Raw genomic sequence first — 21,090 nt, 5'->3', positions numbered from 1 at the left:
GCCCTCATGTGAATGGTTAATATCGACGGGGTACACATTCAATATCAACTTTCTTGAAAAATTGAAATCTGGTCATTCATTTTTTTCTCAGAAAGGGCACTTTTTTGTTGAGGAAAGCATAACGGCTACTAAAAGCTTTATTAAAAAATAAAAAATTACTAAAAAGTAAAAAAAAAACAAAAAACAAAAAAAACAAGTTTCAGAGTTATACAATGTGCCCACATAGCAAGTACTACTTTCTGTACCTATAGGTTTGAGTGCACAACCATTTGCCTCTTTCCTGTACACATTTCAACCTATAATTTGTTATAATTCTCACTGCCCAAGCTGACTGAAGGCTGGTGGTGTAGGGTTCCTAGAAGCTATGGAGTGAGCCCGGGCACAGGTGGCTGATAGACAACATGGCTGGCAGAGGTAACAGTTTCTAATACTACCCACCACCATGCTGGACTGGGAAGAGTGGACTGCCTAGTAGTGGGTTGATGCATTCTTTTTCATTGAGAAAACCTCCATGCCATCCTTAAAGGGCACTGTTGGATAAGTTGCATCTTGGAAGGCTTGGGGAAAGACAGGAAGGTTATGGTTGGTCAATTAAGATTTCATAGAGAATGCAGTTCACTGCTCATGTATTGCATATACTACTAGAGGCCACCAGAGCAGAGAGGAAAGTACAAAGCTACAACCAGTGAATCCATGAATGGGTGGAAAAGAATCTCAATCAATATCTCTCTCTCTCTCTCTCTCTCTCTCTCTCTCTCTCTCTCCCTCTCTCTTTCTATCTCTATCTATATATCCAAAATCAGTAAATGAAGGGATTAAAGAACATATATGCATAGCCCAAGATCACAGATAATAGTGTGGGGAGGGCCAAGGCAGGTGGGGCAGGGGCTGGGTGGAGGTGAGCAAGGAAAGAGGGAATTGGGAGCATCTGCAATAGTGTCAAAATCTAAAATTTTTGGTAAAAATCAATACAACTTGCCAGCCGGTGTGCTTAGTGATTGAGCGTCAACCCCTACACTAAGAGGCAATTGGTTTGATTCCTGGTTAGGGCACATGCCCAGGTTGGGGGTACAATACCCAGTATAGGGCATGCAGGAGGCAGCCAATCAATGATTCTCTCTCATCAATGATATTTCTATCTCTTCCTCTCCCTTCCTCTCCCTCTTTCTTCCTCTCTGAAATCAAAAGCATATTTCTTTTAAAAAGCAATACAATTCAAAGGAAAAGTAAACTAATTAAATCTTGGAAAAAATTTTAAAAGAGAAATCCAAGACAATGTTAATTTGGAAGGTATAAAGGCATAAACTGGGACATTCCTGAGCAAACTGACATGTGTGTGGGTCACCCTTCAATAAACAACTGTTAAGAAAATGTGGCTCAGTGGTTGACCTATGAATCAGGTGGTCACAGTTAGATTGCCAGCCCAGCCCAGCCAGGGTATATGCCCAGGTTGTGGACTAGATCTCCAGTGGGGGGGTGCAGGAGGCAGATGATCGATGATTCTTTCTCATCATTGATGTTTCTATCTCTCTGAAATCAATAAAAATATATTTTAAAAAGAGAAAATGTAATTGACATAGCCAAAAATTGCAGAGTGAGAACTTCCTAACTATAAGGCATATGTGAAGAGCTTCACGGGAACCACCTATTTAATGCCCCCAGTGAGCATAGCAATGAAATGGTTTTGTTTCTTCAGCAGCCTGGTTTCCTTCCATTTTCTTAGTACAAAGCTGAGGAACTCGAGGCATTACTCAAGTCTCTGAGGTCTTTGAGAGAGACCAATCATCTCTCTCTCAGGGATTTGGATCTTAAGTAGAATGTTACAGGGACAAAAAGTGCTTTCTTTTAAAATCATTCAGTGGCACGACCTTGGAGGGGCTGTCCTAGATCCCAGCGCTACCCTGGTTCCTAGCCTTGAGGACTCGCTATTTGAGTCCTCACTAATTTCATTAATTACTCAGTGTCCTTTTAATACATTCCAGCACACCTCCTTTCCATTTAAGTTGCCACAATTAGTTTCTGAGGCTTACAACTAAAGCGCCCAGACTCCCTCAGAAATGAAATCCAGTCTGTCTATCTCCAAAGTCCATGCTCTTATCATAGCAGCCTGGTATTTCCTTAGCCACCACCTGTGCCAGACAGGCCCCCACTTGGCTTTGCCCTAAGAGAACACACTGGAAGGAAACAGCTCAGACCTCTCCTGAGGAAGCCTTCACCTGAGCACTGGCTTTGCCCCATTCTTGCCTGGTTCAGCTAGCCTTGATTTCCCCTGGGCTGTCCGGGAGAGACACTTTTTGATGTGCTATCTTCTTTCTCAAATCTTATTTAGTCTGCATTCTGCATTAACAAAATCACAGGCAGCTATAAGCAGCCTTGAGAAAAGCAGTATTTCTATGAATACTTTCTCAGCCTCCACTTCAGCCTCTTTCTCAAAGATGCTGATGAAAAGGCAGTACCCAAGTGGCCAGAATTTCTCACTGTACCGCATATACTTTTCCAAGCTAGAAAAAATAAAGTTTCCTGGAGGAGAGTAGGGAGGAAAAGGGCAGCACAGCTGAATAGCAGAGAACTGTATCACATACCCAACAGGCTTTTTAAATGATGTCAAATGGGGAAACTGCTGATGCAAAGAATCATGTAAAAATTGTATCTTCATAAAAAGACACATTTGCGAAAGACACTGCCTCTAAAATTGCTACCTCAGCATGGTACAACTGGCACTTACTTCTGCCAAAATTTCAGATGCCCCTTATAATAATTTATGCAGAGGAAAGAGAGAAGGCACTGAGAAGGAAACAAGCACATTGAGAAAGCTGAAAACCAACATAAAGTGAACAGGAAATATAGGTCATTGCTATACCCAAAATTTAAGTAACTAGTGACTACTGTTTGAGTCAGCTTTAGTTTTTCAAAGTAAAAGAGCAACATATGATCTCATCATACATATTCTGGCACACAGAACTAGATAAACGGCTTTGTACCAGTTTTCTATTTCTGCACACAATGACATCATCAAGCTAAAGGAACCAAACTGGGAGAAAATGATCCCAAGATCTGAACTACAACAAACACTGAGAACTCTATGAGGAACTTAAGAGGAAGTGTGAATTTTCTGCATGCATATTTTCTGAGTATATATAATGTAGAGCAATTACCATAAATTACAATCCATTTAACTCACTCATCTTATGGATGAGCATGTGGAGGCCCAAAGAGATTAATTGACTTGCTCCAAGGTCACAAACCTAACTGGTGGTAGATCCGATATCAGAAAGCAAGCCTCCTAGTTCCATTCTCAACTATTCTTTCCTTTTCACCAAATTGCCCTCGTTCATGTGAGTTAGGTCTAAAGCATTCCCAGGTGATTGAACATGGGGCTACCAGTCCCAGTTAGGTCTGTGTAAGCTGTGCGCACACACCAGCAACTATGTCTAAGGGACCTGGAGTTGGCAATGATCTTGGCACCACCTACTCTTATGTGGGTGTATTCCATCATGGAAAAGTGGAAATAATTGCCAACTATCAGGCAAACTGAACCAACCCAAGTTGTGTTGCCTTTACTGATACTGAGTAATTGATCAGTGAAGCTGCAAAAAATCAAGTAGCAATGAATCCTACCAACACGGTCTTTGATGCCAAGAGCTTGATTGGATGTAGATTTGATTATGCTGTTGTCCAATCTGACATGAAGCATTGGCCTTTCACGGTGGTGAATGATGCTGGCAGGCCCAAGGTCCAAGTAGAATACAAGCGAGAGACAAAAAGCTTCTATCCAGAAGAGGTGTCATCCATGGTTTTGACAAAGATGAAGGAAATCGCAGAAACCTACCTTGAGAAGACTGTTACCAATGCTATTGTCACAGTACCTGCTTACTTCAATGACTCTCAGCATCAGGCCACCAAAGATGCTGGAACTATTGCTTGTCTCAGTGTACTTAGAATAATCAATAAGACAATTGCCACTGCTATTGCTTATGGTTTAGACAAAAACATTGAAGCTGAAAGAAACGTGCTGATCTTTGACCTGGGAGGTAGCACTTCTGATGTGTCAATCCTCACAATTGAAGAAGGAACCTTTGAGGTCAAATTTACAGCTGGATACACCCACTTAGGTGGAGAACACTTTGACAACCTAATGGTCAACAATTTCACTGCAGAGTTCAAAGGCAAACATAAGAAGGATATCAGCGAGAACAAGAGGGCTGTCTGTCGCCTTTGTACTTCTTCTGAACATGCTAAGCATACTCTCTCTTCCAGCACCCAGACCAGTATTGAGACTGATTCACTCTATGAAGAAATCAACTTCTATACCTCTATCACCTATGACCGTTTTGAAGAGAAATAAACTTAATACAGAGGTAAAAGACATGTACTTGGAAAACTACAGGACATTAAAAAAAAAAAAGAGGAAGATATAGACAAATAGAAGAATATACTGTGTTCATGGATTGGTAGAATCAACATCAATAAAATGTCCAAACAACCCAAAGCAATCCATAGCGTTAATGCAATCTCCATTAAAATACCAACGGCATATTTCACAGACCTAGAACAAACTCTTCAAAAATTCATATTAAATTAAAAAAAGACCCCAAATAGCTGCAGCAATCTTGAGAAAGGACAAAGTTAGAGGAATCACAATACCAGATATCAAGCTATATTACAAAGCCACTGTTCTCAAAACTGCCTGGTACTGGCACAAGAACAGACATACAGACAAATGGAACAGAACAAAGAACCCAGAAATTGACCTAAGCCATTATGCTCAATAAATATTTTACAAAAGAGGCAAGAGCACACATACAATGGAGTCAAGACAGTCTCTTCAATAAATGATGTTGGGAAAATTGGACAGGTACATGCAAAAAATAAAATAAAACTAGACCATCAACTTACACCATATACAAAAATAAACTCAAATGGATAAAGGTATGATGGGAAACCATAAAAATCTTAGAAGAATCCAAAGGCAACAAAATATCAGACATATATTGTAGCGATATCTTTACCAATATAGCTCCTAGGGCAATGGAAACTGAGGAGGAAAATAAACAAATGGGACTACATCAAAATAAAAAGCTTCTGCACAGCAAAAGAAACCATGAACAAAACAACAAGAAAGCCCACTGCATGGGAGAACATATTTGCCCATGTTATCTCTGATAAGGGCCTAATCTCCAAAATTTATAGGGAACTTATACATCTTAATAAAATGAAGATAAACAATCCATCAAAAGTTGGGCAAAGGACAATGATTCTCTCTCATCATTGATGTTTCTCTCTCCCTCTTCCTTCTTCTTTCAAAATTTTCAAAACCGCTACTTCTTATCCTTTAATTTTATTTTTAAATTATATTTTAATTATTTCAGATAGGAAGGAAGTGGGAGAGAGAAACATCAATGATGAGAATCATTGTCCTTTGCCCTGTATGTCCTCTTTCAAAAATAGAAACTTTTTGAAAGAGGACATACAGATGCCAAGAGACATATGAAAACATGCTCAAAGTTACTAATCATCTAAGAGATGCAAGTCAAAATGGCAATACGATACCATCTCACACCTGTCAGAATAAATCAACAAATCAACAAGTGACATGTGCTGGCGAGGATCTGGAGAAAAAGGAACCTTCGTGGTGGAGATGTAGACTGGTGCAGCCACTGTCGAAAATAGTACGGAGTTTCCTCAAAAATTTAAAAATGGAACTCCCATTTGACCCAGTATTCCCACTTCTGGGAATATATCCCAAGAAATCAGAAACACCAATCAGAAAGGACATATTCACCCCTATGTTCATAGCAGTACAATTTACAATAGCTAAGATTTGAAACAGCACAAGTGCCCGTCAGCAGATGAATGGATTAAAAACTATAATACATCTACACAATGGAACACTACACTACTGTAAAAAACCATTACCAACAGCATGTATGAAGATGGTAAACATTATACTAAGCCAGTGGTTCTCAACCTTTCTAATGCCGTGACCCTTTAATACAGTTCCTCATGTTATGGTGACCCCCAACCATAAAATTATTTTCGTTGCTACTTCATAACTGTAATTTTGGTACTGTTATGAATCAGAATGTAAATATCTGTGTTTTCCGATGATCTTAGTTAGGTGACCCTCCTAGCGGTTCTCAACCTGTGGGTCTCAACTTAATTGAACAACTCCTCTACTTAACTCAGCATTCTTAACCTTGTGTTCTTGCTGTTATCCTATTGTGAAAGACAGGAATTCAACCCGAGAAGTCACAAAGTGGTGGTAGAGTGAGAGCTGCTCTGAGGAGGACTAAAGGAGTAGTTTAGGGTTAGGTTGCATCAAGAGTCTTGCTGCAACCTAACCCAATTCTTTGTGGAAACTGAAAACAAAAACTACATGCATCATAAATCTAATTCAACAATCAACTTAGACTGCTCTTTCCAACCAGGCAACTACTGAATGCCTCCTGCGGATGTGTAGCTCTGAACAGGCTCCTCCCTCAAGCCATCTAAACTCTAAAGATTAGCACCAGAGTCAGATCAGAAGTAAAATAAGTGCCATCCGACTCATCAAACAGTGAACTTGGCTGATCTGTTTTTCACCTCGACGTTTCTTTTCCCTGTTGGCGCTCTTGAGCAATGACTCTGAAAATAAAACAGCTTGATGACAAAGGCAAAATTGAAAAATGCAGAGCCTAAAATCTCTACCACTAAAATAAACATATTATCTAAGATAACCTAGAACCAACTACTTTACTACCAGAGCAGGTTGTATTCCCAATTTAGAACTCTAAAATATTTTTTAAAAAGTAACCACTTTTTATCCTTTAAAATTTATTTTTAAGATATTATAGATTTTAATTATTTCAGAGAGGAAGGAAGAGGGAAAGAGAAACATCAACGATGAGAGAGAATCATTGATAGGCTGCCTCCTGCATGTCCCCTACTGGGAATTGAACTATGATGACCTCCTGTTTCATAGGTCAACGCTCAACCACTGAGCCACACTGGCTGGCTCAGATTTATTTTAAATCCCATTCAGTGAAACTACAAGTAGTATTAAATTGTAACTCAACAAACATTTAAGCCCTAAATACCTCCAAAGAGATCCCATACCCCCTGGAGTACCCAGCACAGCAGCTAAAGCAGATGGGTCTGACAGAGGTTTTATCCCTCTCCAAAACTGGCTGTAGAGCTATATAATTAGCTACATTATCCCTAAATTATAGCAGTTTGGGAAAAGGGGACTGAAAACTCTTAGTCTGTTCACAATGAACTATAAAGTAAAATACTTCATTGGCTTCAGATGCTCTAAGTCCGAAAACAATGAAAGGTTAATGAATTACTTATATGGAGTAAAAGAAAATAAATTAAGGGATTACACCTTTAAAGCAGACATTTTCTAAAATTCTACTTAAAATGATACTGTGAGTAATAAGATTACCCACATCTATAGCTCTCAATCAGAATAACTTTGTGGAAATTGTAAGTAGTTTGAATGACACAACTGGCATTCACTTACAATGTTAATAACTTACTAGTCGATACAGGCTTTTTACTGAAGGTGTGAAATAAGGTTTGGTAAAACATTTTTATTTCTATTATTAGGAAAAGAACACAATGTTCTTTTTACTCATTTTTTTCTGACATTTAATCCATGACAGTCAATCATTTAAGATACCATTTACTTTGTCCTTCATCTCACATTAAGACTTTCTCTCTCAATAGGCTTGGCAAAAAGGCCTGCTCTTCAGACCTCTCAAGACTCAGCTGACAACTGCGGCCTTAGCATTGATTTCCTCCTCTACATACACTAGGGACTCCAGGAAAAGGTATCATAAGTTCAAACATTTTTCATTTCTAACATGGACTTGGTCATTTTAAATAACATTATCTAAGTATATAAAAGCCTAAGAGACCTTCCAACCATTCGATAGCCTGACTGGTAGTTATAATGTGCAATGACCATCAGGGGGCAGACACTCATCACAGGAGCTGCTGAGCTGTGGTGTCTTGACAGCTGCAGTTCATGGGTGATGCACCTGGAACCAGAAAAGAGGGAGCCTGATTCTGGGATAGGTCACCCGAAAATCGCCCTCTCACAATCCAGGATCCCTCAGAGGATGTGGGAGAGCTGGTTTTGGCTCTCCCACAAATACAGTCAAATTTGTCCTAACCCTCAAATTTGACTGTAGTTGGAGGTAGGGTCTTTAAAGAGATAATTAGGTAAACTAAGGTCACTGAGTTAGACCCACATCCAGTAGGACCAGTATTCTTATATGGAAAGATTAGAATTCAGGTCCAGAAGGAAGACAGAAAGACAGAGGACTCAGAAAAAACAACCCTTGCATTCGCCAATGAACTTGGTTGGTTAGAGTACAGTCCTGATACATCAAGGTTACAGGATTGATCCCTGGTCAGGGCATGTACAAGAAGCAACCAATGAATGCACAAATAAGTGGAACAACAAATGGATGCTTCTTTCTCTCCCCTCCCCGCGTTCGCGTTCCCTCTCTCCCTCTCTCCCTCTCTCCTCTCTCTCTCTCTCTCTCTCTCTCTCTCTCTCTCTCTCTCTCTCTCTCTCTCTCTCTCTCTCTCTCTCTCTCTCTCTCTCATTAGTAAATAAAAATTTGAAAGAAAAAGCCCAACCCTGTTAACACCTTGATCTTGGACTCCAAAACTCTGAGAAAATAAATTTGGTTTTTAACTACCCTGTCTGTGGAACTTTGTTATGACAACTCTAGCAAACTAATACACCCTTATCACCTGTATGTTAAACACATTCCCAAACTCTTCCTACTTTGCTGAAAAAGATATTCTGAATGCTAAACATTTAATAAAATCTCACTTTTAATAATCTTAGACCTATTCCTATAACTCTAAACCCCAAATCATCATCTAAAATCATCTAAGTGAATTATGACCCACTTGAACAATATGCTCTGCTACACAGAAACCAGAAAAACAACATGTTCAGAAACTGAATACCAAGTAGAGTGAAATTAATAATTCCTCCTAAAAAGAAGATAAGAAGGAAAAGGAATACATAGTTCTACGTGGTATGGACAAAATAATTGGGAAAAAGTCAGCAGAGGAGTCAGCAGAGGAGTCAGGTGGGGAAGAGGATCATAGTACTAAACCAGGTCACAGTAATTTGGGGGAGAGCGATGTCACTGATAATTTTAATGAAATGAGTTTTTATAAATATATTTTCATTGATTTTAGAGAGGAAGGAAGAGGGAAAAGTTAGAAACAATGATTTTAAAAAATCACTGATTGGCTGCTTCCTGCAAGCCCCCTACTGGGGATTGAGTGGCAACCCAGACATATGCCCTACAGTCTACAGCCCAAGATAAATCCAAACCAGTTAAGGCAAAATAAGGGTTTTGTTTTGTTTTTTACATGCAGAAAGGAGTGTTAGGAACTAAACATCAGGCCAAAAGAAATGTTTTGCCAAATTTAAGAACATGTAGAAAAAGCATGATCTTAAGAGAAACACAGTCTTCATGATTTATTTATTATTGTGCTAAATTAAGCAAACAAATAAATAAGGATATACTGTCATTGGAAAAGCTAACTATCCTGGTAGCTTCTGAATATGCCATGGGGAGTCCAAATAATCAACTCCTTCTTTTCATCTATTCTCACATGGTTCCAGTTGATATTTCCATAAATAAGAAGACTGTTTCTCTTTCTTTTCTTCTTTGCTATATTTTTGAGGCTATTTTGCTGACATATAGTATCTATTTAAGTACACAGAAAGTAAAAAGGTTAAATTATAGATGAAACATGAAAATTAGAAGATACTTTAGAGGTCATCTCTGCCAACTGTTTATCTAAAAATCTACTACCAATTCTTGTGATTTAAAAAAGCTACTAGATATTAAGCATGAGGTGGCTGGTTACAGATCTATATATGTCATTTATCCATGCTAGCTCTGGCTTCTCCTCCCACTGGTAAATGGACAGTAGTTTTAGTATTGAATATACCCTATGCCTGGCCTATCTCAATATCAAGGTATAACAAGTACCTAACTTTAGAACTTGCTGATTAAAGTAAAAAAAAATATATAAAACCTGAATGCTTATAAGGTTCTCATTTCATTCATTCATCATTCAATCATTTATCAAACACTATTGAGAGTTTAAAATATGCCAGGCACAGATCTATGCACTAAAGATGCAATAGTTAGGATAGACATGTTCCTTGCTCTTGCAGAGCTGCAGTCTAATTTGTATAATTCGAATAGTGTGAGAATTTAAGTAAAAGTAATATCAAAGTTAAGGGCTGGTTAGCTGCTCAATTAGGGTCTAACAATGCTGCAATATGTTAAGAGGATCACTCTTCTAGTCCTTGTAATCCTCTTAGTTCAGTACTCTGGGCAACCAGTTAACTAAGGCTGATACAGGAGTTATAATCTATTTACTGGTCCTGCTTAGAGTATGAGAATTAAAATAAAAATCTCAGATTCGAAACAGTTCTATGTAGGTTTCTGCTCTTGATTACTTCACCTGGGAAGATAATTAATGTGGATGAGGCCAATTAAGAGTGAAAAGAACTATCACCTCAGTATTACTGGTTTGATTCTGGATAAAACTTAACATATGATCCCTGACCAAATAGAAGAACAAATTTGGGATAGATACCCAAAGGCCCCTGAGGGTTTATGTTCCATTAGAAACCCTTTACCCTGAATAGCATGCTTCCATTTTCTCTTCCTACCTCCATATTATTTTTTTTCACCTTTTCATGCTTCTATTAGACTAGACCCCGGAAGCATCGACAGAACAGAGGCAGGGTTCACATTTCCAATTCACTTTTAATTATAGAAAACAGTTGGTGAAATATCCAAACCCCATGTACAATTTCTACTGTTTCCACAGGGAGCACAAAGACTTACTGAGAGAGAATAAGAGAGAAAAATAATAAACTTAGAGAATTATGACAATGCATAAAAGGAAAGGAAAGATGAAACAGGAAGAAAAAAATGACAACTTTACATCTTCCAGGTGACATAAAAAAAGTAAAAATGTGCATTCTAATTTAAAGTGGCTACAATTTATACTGTTTCTATAGTTTAAAAAAGATTTTATTCTTTGAGAGGGTAGAAAATGAAGGTGATGAAAGGTAGGGAGGGAAAACAAGGTTTGCCACTCCTGCCAACCTTTGTCATCCAGAACGCATAGACTCCCACGTGTAGTCATTTTAAGAAATATGTTCCAAAGAGAAAAGCAATTACCCCTTAAATGGGCCAATATGTCCATTTGTTTGAAAGGGTCAAAAAGAAGGAAAAGATTAATCTGAACTATATGGAAGCAAGTAATAGAGTTATTCTCCCTTGCTGTTTCCTCACCTAGCTTTCTTTTGACATTTTAAACTATTAGAATACCTTCAACACTTTAGCTTTAGGGGAAAGGGGCGGGGGAAGGCAAGAGAATAAGAAAAATAATATATCCTCTTACTATAGACCATAGCTATATTTGAAATTTCATTCATCTAACATTTGAACTCAGGCAAAGGAGACAGTGGAAGAGTAAAAAAAAAAAAAAGTATAAAATGTAAAAGGTACAAGAGAGGGAACACCTGAAGTCGAAAGAATGGTAGTTGAGAAAAGAGAATTAACAGGCATGAACCTAATTCATGGTTTGTCCATCCACTAGACAATTGGCCTCCCATACAACTAGCTATATATATATAAAAGCCTAAGCTACTGTTTGACCATTCAACCAGTATCTATGACCCACACTGACTACAAGGGGGCAGACACTCAATGCACAAGCATGGAAACATGGAACAGACTGATAAATCTCAGAGGAAGCAAGGCAGGAGGAAGGCAGAAAGAGACTAACCAAAGATCTTATATGCATACTAGAGGCCTGGTGCATGGATCGGTACACTGGTGGGGTCCCTCAGCCTGACTTGCAGGGATCAGGCCAGATCCATGCACTGGGCCTCCAACATCCCCCAATGGGTCCTGGATTGCAAGAGGGTACAGACCAGGTAAAGGAACCCCACCAGTGCATGAATCCATGCACTGGGCCTCCAATATGAAATAAAGCTCTATAGGGCAAACCAAACTAGTTTGTTAGTATTAGTAATAGGAAGACAGAAAGGGAGTGAGAACATGCCATCATCACAGAGATCCAGCAAGGGTGTCAATATGTGAAGCTTGATGTGAAGTGAGGTGAAGTGCCAGAAAACACCAACCAGAGTCCAGCCCCATGGCTGTGCAACCTCAGGCAGACTTCTTGAACTATCTGAGCCTTGTCTGTAAGATTAAGAATGGCTGAACTGTTTGATCATCAGGGTTTCTTCTGTCTTTTAAAAAAGTTATGGTTTTAAAACCTAGAATTTTACTTTTTAAAATGTAATCTGACACAAATAGTAGTCACTAACTACTGAAACTTTGAGTATATTTCCTAAACCTTAAACTATCCCCACAAAGACAACTTGATACCACAGAAAAGGAATAAAGATAAACAGAAAAGAAGAATAAGAGAAAAACAAGCAATACAAAGGGTATTGTAGAGCTTCCAACAATGGGCCAAGATTAACTTCTGACATGAGTTGCAATAATTACTGCCTGTTCCTGGGTACCCAGACACACTCACTGTCATTGTTACAGATGGCACTACTGACTATCTTTAAATTCAAATGGCATTTTCATAATATAGAGGAGTATGTCAATAATGCCACAATCAAAATAAAAGCAAATAATAACAAAATATTTGTATAACACTTTCTATTTTATAAAGTAATTTATCATTACATCTCTAGTGTATAACAAAAGTATTAGTAATTTTATAAAAGTAAAAGATACTCATCCTAAGTGTTTCCTACTCTATTTCTTTTAATCCTCAAAACAACACTATGAATAAGTAATATTGTTGCCCACATCATATAGATGAGGAAACTGAGGCAAAGATGCACTGAGTGATGTATCCAAGTTTGCAGAGCTAGTTATCAATACAACTAGAAGTCAGACCCCCAAGTCCTGGCTTGACAATTTAGTGGAAACACAGGTCACCCATGAAGAATATGACCTTGACTACTCATCTGCTCAAAAGTCAAATCTAATGCAGTGTTGATCTAACCACACAACAAAAAGTATTTATCCTATTAAAATTTTGTAATTTCATTTTTAAAAATTTTGTCATTTCATTTTAAAACATGGTTCTTAAAGATGGTTCTGTATCAAGTACTATGCTAAGTGGTTTGATGAAACCTACTTTCAAGAATATTAAAATCTGACAACAGAGATGAGCAACAAATGAAACAGATCATAATTAAAAGCAACTATCTAATCTATATACGTAAAAGGCTAATAAGCTCAGTGTCCATCCAGGTAATGACGTCACATAGCAATGCCTGGCTTTCTCTTCCTAGCAACTAGCCTCCTTGGAGTTTTTTCTACCCAGGAACAGGACTTGCTGTATAGCTAGGTGGAAACATTTTACACCATAACCAGATGTCTGTTAAGTGTTTCCCTGTCCCTCATCTCATTTAATCCTCACAGAAGTCCTGAAGTCGGTAGATAGGAGACTCTGTGGAATCATATTTTCTTTTCATTAGCCAGAAAATAGAGATTTAGGAAGCTTAGAAAATTGACCTGACTGAAAAGAAGTAAGAAATGGTGAACTCTGAAATGTCTTCAGGTTTTCTCACTGTGCAGAATATAGTCAAGCACTGCTGCAGTTAAATATTTTACCGTTTCCCTGCATTATCTACAATAACAATCTACTTTATGTTGATATTTACTGCTGTGTTGTTGACAATTACCTGAAAGAGAAGTTGGGGTGCTTCACCAGCTTAGAAAAGTTTAGCTACATCAGAAAGCAGGTCTAATTAAGCAAGTTTATTCTATATCTATTACAGGCTAAGTTGACTCGCACATGCGCGATACTTATAACGCTCTCGCTGGCACCAATCGCACGCATGTGTTTCAATCTGTCATTGTTGATTGTGAATTTGGTTGGCACTTCTATTATAGACAAAGGGCGAATAGCGATATTAAAATATTTCTTCTAATTAATTTCTTTTCAAGGCACATGAATCCATGTACCAAGTCACTAGTAGTTAAATAATAAGAGAGCAATATGTGGTTCATTTCAAAATAAAAAATATACAGAATACAGGTCCATAGGAGAAAGAAAAACAAAAAGAGTAATTTATAGGTGGTTTTGTGAACCACTGAGACCACCTAAAGGAAGATTAGAGACAAAAATTGAACCTATTCCACAAAGACACATTTTTAAAGTTGCAATCCTTAAAAGAGTGCAGACAGGACAGGAGAGTGGTTTGCTGAATTTAACGCAGTGCCACCTGGTTACAGTCACTAAGCAAATTATGTAAGTAAAAGATTGCATGGAGAAAAAACAAATTGGTTTGGCAATATAGAATATATCAAATTAGAATAAAGTATCTTTTTAGTCTACATTAATTTAGGATCCAATTATATAACACAGACATTGAAATAATAAAATTACAAAGCCCCAAATGCATTTAATAGTCACCAAAAAAGAAGAAGAAGCAAATACACTAATAAAGCTAACATAAATAACTGGATTTAATGCTAAGTTTAAAAAAAAATAATAATGATTCACACAAGTAACAATATCAGGAGGTATAGTCCTATCTGTCTAAAATCTGTTAATCTCTTATTCCAATAGCACCTTGTCTTTCACAATAAGTATGGAAGAGCATACAGAAACTTCTGCACATTAGTTATCAAAGACACCTCTGCACATTAGTTATCAAAGAATGCCCTTTCCTTACCCCTGCCATCTGTTAGACTTCTACTGGCCCAATGTTACTCATCAGGAAGCTTTTTCTGGAATACCCAGGCAGAACTGACCTGGAGCTCCTAGAAGCTGCCTCTGTGCTTTGCACAGGCACTTCCTGCTGCACTCTACACTGTCACACGAGGATTGCAGGAACTATGTCTGACTCTCGAATTTGGAGCTCCTGAACTGTAGGAGTCTTCGTTTATTCATTTTCATAGATCTACTGCCTAACATTGTACCCAGAATATTGGCTTGATACGTACTTGTTGAAGAAAAAATAAATCATAATTCACAGAAAATATGCCGAGGATCATTTGGCATTCACAGTATTAATATAAGTGCTTAACAGAAAGTAAATTCAGCCGATACCGGTTTGGCTCAATGGATAGAGCGTCGGCTTGGGGACTGAAGGGTCCCGGGTTCGATTCCGGTCAAGGGCATGTACCTTGGTTGCGGGCACATCACCAGTAGGGGGTGTGCAAGAGGCAGCTGATCGATGACTCTCTCTCATCGATGTTTCTAGCTCTCTATCTCTCTCCCTTCCTCTCTGTACAAAATCAATAAAATATATTAAAAAAAAAAAGAAAGTAAATTCAAAATAAATATTTGCTGATATAATTCTATTGCTCAAAGAATTTAAAATCGTGCATAATATTAAGCTGTGAAAAAATACTTATACAAGACTAGCAGTAAATAGTAATATTGTACTAATGTTTGCATAATACATTTTACTTTTTCAGAATCTACCCTTTGGCTCATCTCTAGAAGCAGCAAAGTCAGGATGTACACTGTCTTATCAAATTTTTACAACCACCTAATGAGAATTCTGCTAATCTGACTAAAGACCACTGTCCTAGAATTCTCTGATTCTTACACTTAATTTTAAGGTGCTAAAGGAATATTATTGTTGTCATGATATTGAAAGTTCAAAAGCAGTGAGTGTTAAAGAAACTCGTGAGAAAGAAGGTAATATCATGATAGAAACAAAAATTAGGGATGATTGTAAACTATGAATCAGGTAAGAAAATGATGGCTAATCATGTGTGTATGGAAGGAGACAGATGATAGGAGAAATTCCAAGGATAGAGAAGGAATCATGCAACACGAAAAAAGCACTGTGTTTATGCAATCCTATATAATCCTCTATAATAAAGAGGTAATATGCAAATTGATCATCACTCCAACACACAAGATAGCCACAACTAGATGGCCAGCAAAAGAGTGCAGTTGTGGGAGATCAGGCCAGAAGGGAAGGGCAGTTGGGAGGGACCAGGCTTGCAAGGGAGTACAGTTGGGGAGAATTAGGCCTGCAGGGGAGGGCAGTTAGGGGTGACTGGGCTGGCAGGAGAGGGCAGTTGGGGGAACCAGGCCTGTAGGGGAGGCAGTTGGGGGCAACCAGGCTGGCTGGGGAGGGCAGTTAGGGGTGACCAGGCTGGCAAGGGAGGGAAGTTAGGGGTTACTGGGCCAGCAGGGGAGGGCAGTTGGAGGCAATGAGGCCTGCAGAGGAAGATAGTTAGGGGTTACCAAGCTGGCAGGGGAAGGCATTAGGGGTGACCAGGCTGGCAAGGGACAGCAGTTAGGGGTGACTGGGCCAGCAGGGGAGGGCAGTTAGTGGCAATCAGGCCAGCAGGGGAGCCATTAGGCATCGATCAAGCTGGCAGGAGAGAGGTTAGGGGGTGATCAGGCTGGCAGGCAGAAGTGGTTAGGGGCAATTAGGCAGGCAGGCAGGCAAGTGGTTGGGAGCCAGCGGTCCTGGATTCTGAGAGGGATGTCCAACTGCCCGCTTAGGCCTGACTAGGATCAGGCCTAAATGGGCCATCGGACATCCCTAGAGGGGTCCCAGATTGGAGAGGCTTCAGGCTGGGCTGAGGGACACCACCTCTCCCTATGCACGAATTTCGTGCACTGGGCCTCTAGTCTTAATAATTGGCAAGAGACAAGAGAAGTGATTAATATTAAGGATTTTGAGTGGTGGTTAGTGAATTAGCTGCAATGGTGCATGGTTATTAACTCATTGTCACTCCAGGAAAAGGCAGGGAGATTGAGAATTTATGGCCAACTATGGTCAAAATGCTGCTATAAAATATTATTGTAAGACCTAATTAATTCTGCTCAGCAACAAACAGGCCATGTAGGTAAGGATTCTACTGTCCTGTGGAGACAATATAACAGATTTTTCAGGGGAAATGTTTTACAAAATGACAAGCCAGTTTTTAAAATGGTTAAAAGTAAGAAGAGATATTTCACAAAAGAAGATAATACAAATGGCAATTAAAAACATGAACAGATGTTCAACATCACTAGTCATCAGAAAAAATGAAAATTAAAAACAATGAGACATTCCTACACACCTACTAGAATCACTAAATTTAAAAGACTGACAATGTCAAATGTTGCCAAAGATACAGAGAAACCAGAACTCTCATTGTACTAGTGATCTATTGCTGTCTAGCTAATTATCTCAAAAACTTGGCCACTTAAAACCACAAACATCTCTCACAGTTTTTTATAGCCAGTAATCCAACAGCAGCTGAGCTGCATAGTCCAGGCTCTGGGTCTTCCAAGGCTGCAGTCATCTGGAGGTATAATTGGGCTGGAATATCTGCTTCCAACCTCACTCACATAGCTGTCAGTAAGAGGCATTGGTTTCTAATTGGCTGTTGACCAGACGCCTCAGTTCCTCACAAAGTGGGTCTCTGCATAGGGCTGCTTACAACATGGCAGCTGGCTTACCCAAAGTGCGTGATTCAAGAGAGAGTAAGCAAACAATCCACATGAAAGCTGCATTGTATTTCACAGCCTAAGCTCAGTAGTAACAAACCATCATTTCTACTGATCACTAAACCAACCCTGACACAATATTGGAGGTCAGCACTTCAGAAAGTGGGGATCACTGGGATCATCTTATAGGCTGGATACCACAGTCATAGATTGTTGGTGGGAATACAAAATGGTAAATCACATTAGAAAAGAATATAATATACTTTATAAATTTAAACATACTGTTACCAAATGATCCTTCTTTCATTTACAGTCTTATTTATTCAAGAGAAAGGAACAAATATGTCCACACAAACCTGTATACATGAGTATTCAATGCAGCATTACACATGACAGTCCCAAATTGGAAGCAATCCATATGTTCACCAGCAAACAAATAGATGAACAAATTGTGATATATCCACTCTATAGATTACTCAACAATTATAAAGAATAAAATATTAATACGTTCAACATGAATAAATCTCAAACACTTTGTAAGTGAAAGAAAGTGCCATATCTGACTCCACTTCTATGAAATTCTAGTAAATGCAAACTATAATGACCGAATCTATATCGATGATTGCTTGAGGCAGGGAGAGAGGAAAACTGCAAAAGACTATGAGGAAGCTTTCTAGGGTGAGGGAACTTTATATATCTTGCCAGTGGTAGTTATATGATTGTATATACTTCCCAAAATTCATCAAACTGCACACTTGAAATGGATAAGTTTTATTTTATGTTGATAATGCCTTAATAAAAAATACTATCATTATGCATGACATTACTATATACAATACTTCTCAACTTCAAAGAAAACAACAGAAATCCATTAAAATGTACAAATTTTTATAATCTACTAGATTCCCAGTATAGGAAATTCGTGCATGGGAGTGAGGGGTTGGGGGCGGGTCCCCTCAGCCTGGCCTGCACCTTCTCACAGTCCAGTGATCAGGGCCTATCAGGGCTTTCCTTCCCCCAGGTTCTGGCAGCCGGTCCCACCCCCACCACTGCCACTGCTTGCCATCTGTGTGGTGTGTGTGGTGCTGCCCCCAACCATTAATCACCTCCCTCTGCAGGAGACAGGTGTGGGTGTGATCACTTGGCTGGCCTGGGCCTCCCTCTTTGGGGGTGTTGATCGTGGAGCCCCCAGATCAGGGCTCCATCATCAATCACCACAGACAAAGGCCCCGCCCACCTGCTGCTGGCCAGGGTTCTGGATCCATTGGCACGCAGAGGGAGGCCCTGCCCACCTGCTGCTGCACTGCCTGCTGGGTAGCCTGAGCCTCCAGGTTCGAGGGTCTGCCATTAATCACCCCTTCAGAGGGTGGCCTGGTCTCCCTCTGCAGGGCGATCATGGGAGATGGCTGGGTCCCCCCAACTAACTGCATCACACATGCCTTGGCTGCCCTGGTGCCAGTGTGTGTCATAGGATGGTCATCTGGAAGGTCATCTCGATGGTCGTTCTGCTGTTCAGTCATTAGGTTAATTACCATATTACACTTTTATTATTATAGACTTTTTTTCAGCTATACATGAAATGCAAAGACATTTTATATGCCATCAATGACTAACCAAAAAATCAAATTTAAGAGACTAATGAATGACAGTCCTATCTGGAAATTAATGTAACTTACAAGAGAGAATTACTTCCTTAACCAGAAGTAATGGCATCATAAATAGTGGGAAGGAAATAGATGGAAGCCATATTACACAGAACAACTGATTGAATTTGTCAGCTGATTGGAGATGAAGGCGGATCAAAAGAGATACTCAAATATGACTATTGGGAAGATTATGATACCATTAAAATATCAAATGTCTCTTTCCCAGTGGGGCATCTGCTGACTATGCTTCTAAACTAAAATACCCTATTCTGCCCCTCTAATCAGAACTTCCTATCTTTTTTCCCTGCTTCATTTTTCACTATACCATTTATGATAGGATAACACTAGACACTAGTAAAATATATTTAATTTACTCATGCATTTGTTGACTGTCTACTCCCAGCAGACCATGAGCTCCACAAGGGTTTACTTTTATCCTGTTTTAGTCCCTGTTATTCAGTAGAAGAGTACCTACTACACAATAAGAGCTCAATAAATATTTACTAAATGGATTGAAGAAAAACATTAAAGGAAATAACAAAATCAGGAAAACAAATGGGTGTGTACATATGTGTGTTTCAGGGGAGCAGAAAGAGATGATGGATTTGATTTTAGATATGAAGAGTGTAACTAATTTAACAGCTAAAGAAGAGCAAAAGTTGTAAGAGAAGTGGGGGTAGTGATTTTCCCAAAGACAATGGCTAAAGCTCTATAAAAGCATGAAATCTCCAAGAGGCACTACAAATTCCACAACTAGACTCTTATGCTCCCTTGAACTTGCTTTCTCTCAAGAAAGGGATCTGTGGAAAACAAAAATCTCATACATTTTCTTCATTGTGCTATACAAGTATTCGTCTCTCTGAAGATGGACATATTACACACTTCGTAATGATGACTGTTTATTTTCAGACTTATTACAGAGTAAATAATTATATCCATGGAATCAATTTAAACATATGAGGCCAGTAGAATATTTAGGCAGTGCACTGGTAGACTGTAAACCTCCAAACTCTATTTATTTATTTATTTATTTATTTATTTATTTTTATTGTTTAAGGTATTACAAATAGTAGTACATAGGCTGTATTTATGGTCAGGGAATGTCAAGGCAGGAGAGTTCACTGACAGAATAAAAACAAAAGGAGAGCAACCTTGAAAATTTCCAGAGCACATGAAAGCAGTCCAGTCCAGCCACACAAGCGAAGCCAATTCAGCCCACTTTGTGAGACCTACCTGACTGGGCCATCTCCTATCTATGCCTCTAGCAAAACTTTCTAAGGCTGATATGAAACAAGCTGTGACTAAACCGCCATCAACTAAGAAAATTCCAGCACTACCAAATATTCTGTAAATCAGGCATTTATGGGAAATCAGTCCGTTGGTCTTTAAGTTTCATCTTCCTGGGGGCTCATGTGTAAAGTTTCCCACTTTATATCCTCTAGTTCCATTCTAGATTGACATTCCCTCACACCACAGGCCCCATTTTCTGACTCACTGGTCAGCAATCAGCACTTCTCCACCCAAAGCTCACAGGCAGGGTACACCCTGTCTGACCCGAGGCCAGGGAGGGCTGATGGGGCCCTCAGTCCGACCAGCAGCCTACTCCCGATGAAAAAGAGTCTAGTCCATCTGTGTGGTGAACAGAGGCCCAGGCACAGGAACAGGACCAATATCTCCTGGGGGAAACAAGGAAATACCTTGATGTACAAATTGGAAAGCAAACAACCAAAATGTCTTCTCTGTTTAGCATTGTTATGATGCTGAGAACTATATTGTCTTTTCATATACATCTCACTTTGTAACTTTTTTGTAATAATCCTCAATAAACGTAGACATGAACAACCAACATGCAACCACCTGCATTTCTGTCAATGGTGGGGACCTATGTAGGTTTCCAACAGTACTGTGTACGCAGCACACACACACACATTCACCAAATGACTGAGTATGCAAATCATAC

At 39.1% G+C, this 21,090-nt stretch overlaps 1 protein-coding gene and 1 pseudogene across 2 annotated transcripts in view; one reads left to right on the top strand and one right to left on the bottom strand.

The window, feature by feature from the left end:
- Positions 1 to 21,090, bottom strand: part of FARS2 (phenylalanyl-tRNA synthetase 2, mitochondrial) — a 481,250-nt gene that overhangs the window by 272,395 nt on the left and 187,765 nt on the right. The window lies entirely within an intron of this gene.
- LOC311617427 (heat shock cognate 71 kDa protein-like) lies at positions 3,428 to 4,345 on the top strand (annotated as a pseudogene). Its single transcript has one exon. The product of its transcript is annotated as a heat shock cognate 71 kDa protein-like (transcript).

This window comes from Pipistrellus hanaki, assembly GCF_964339955.1.
Source record: "Pipistrellus hanaki genome assembly, chromosome: 2".
Taxonomy (NCBI): domain Eukaryota; kingdom Metazoa; phylum Chordata; class Mammalia; order Chiroptera; family Vespertilionidae; genus Pipistrellus; species Pipistrellus hanaki.
Note: the sequence above shows the minus strand (reverse complement) of the source record. Positions and strands in the feature narration are given on the sequence as shown.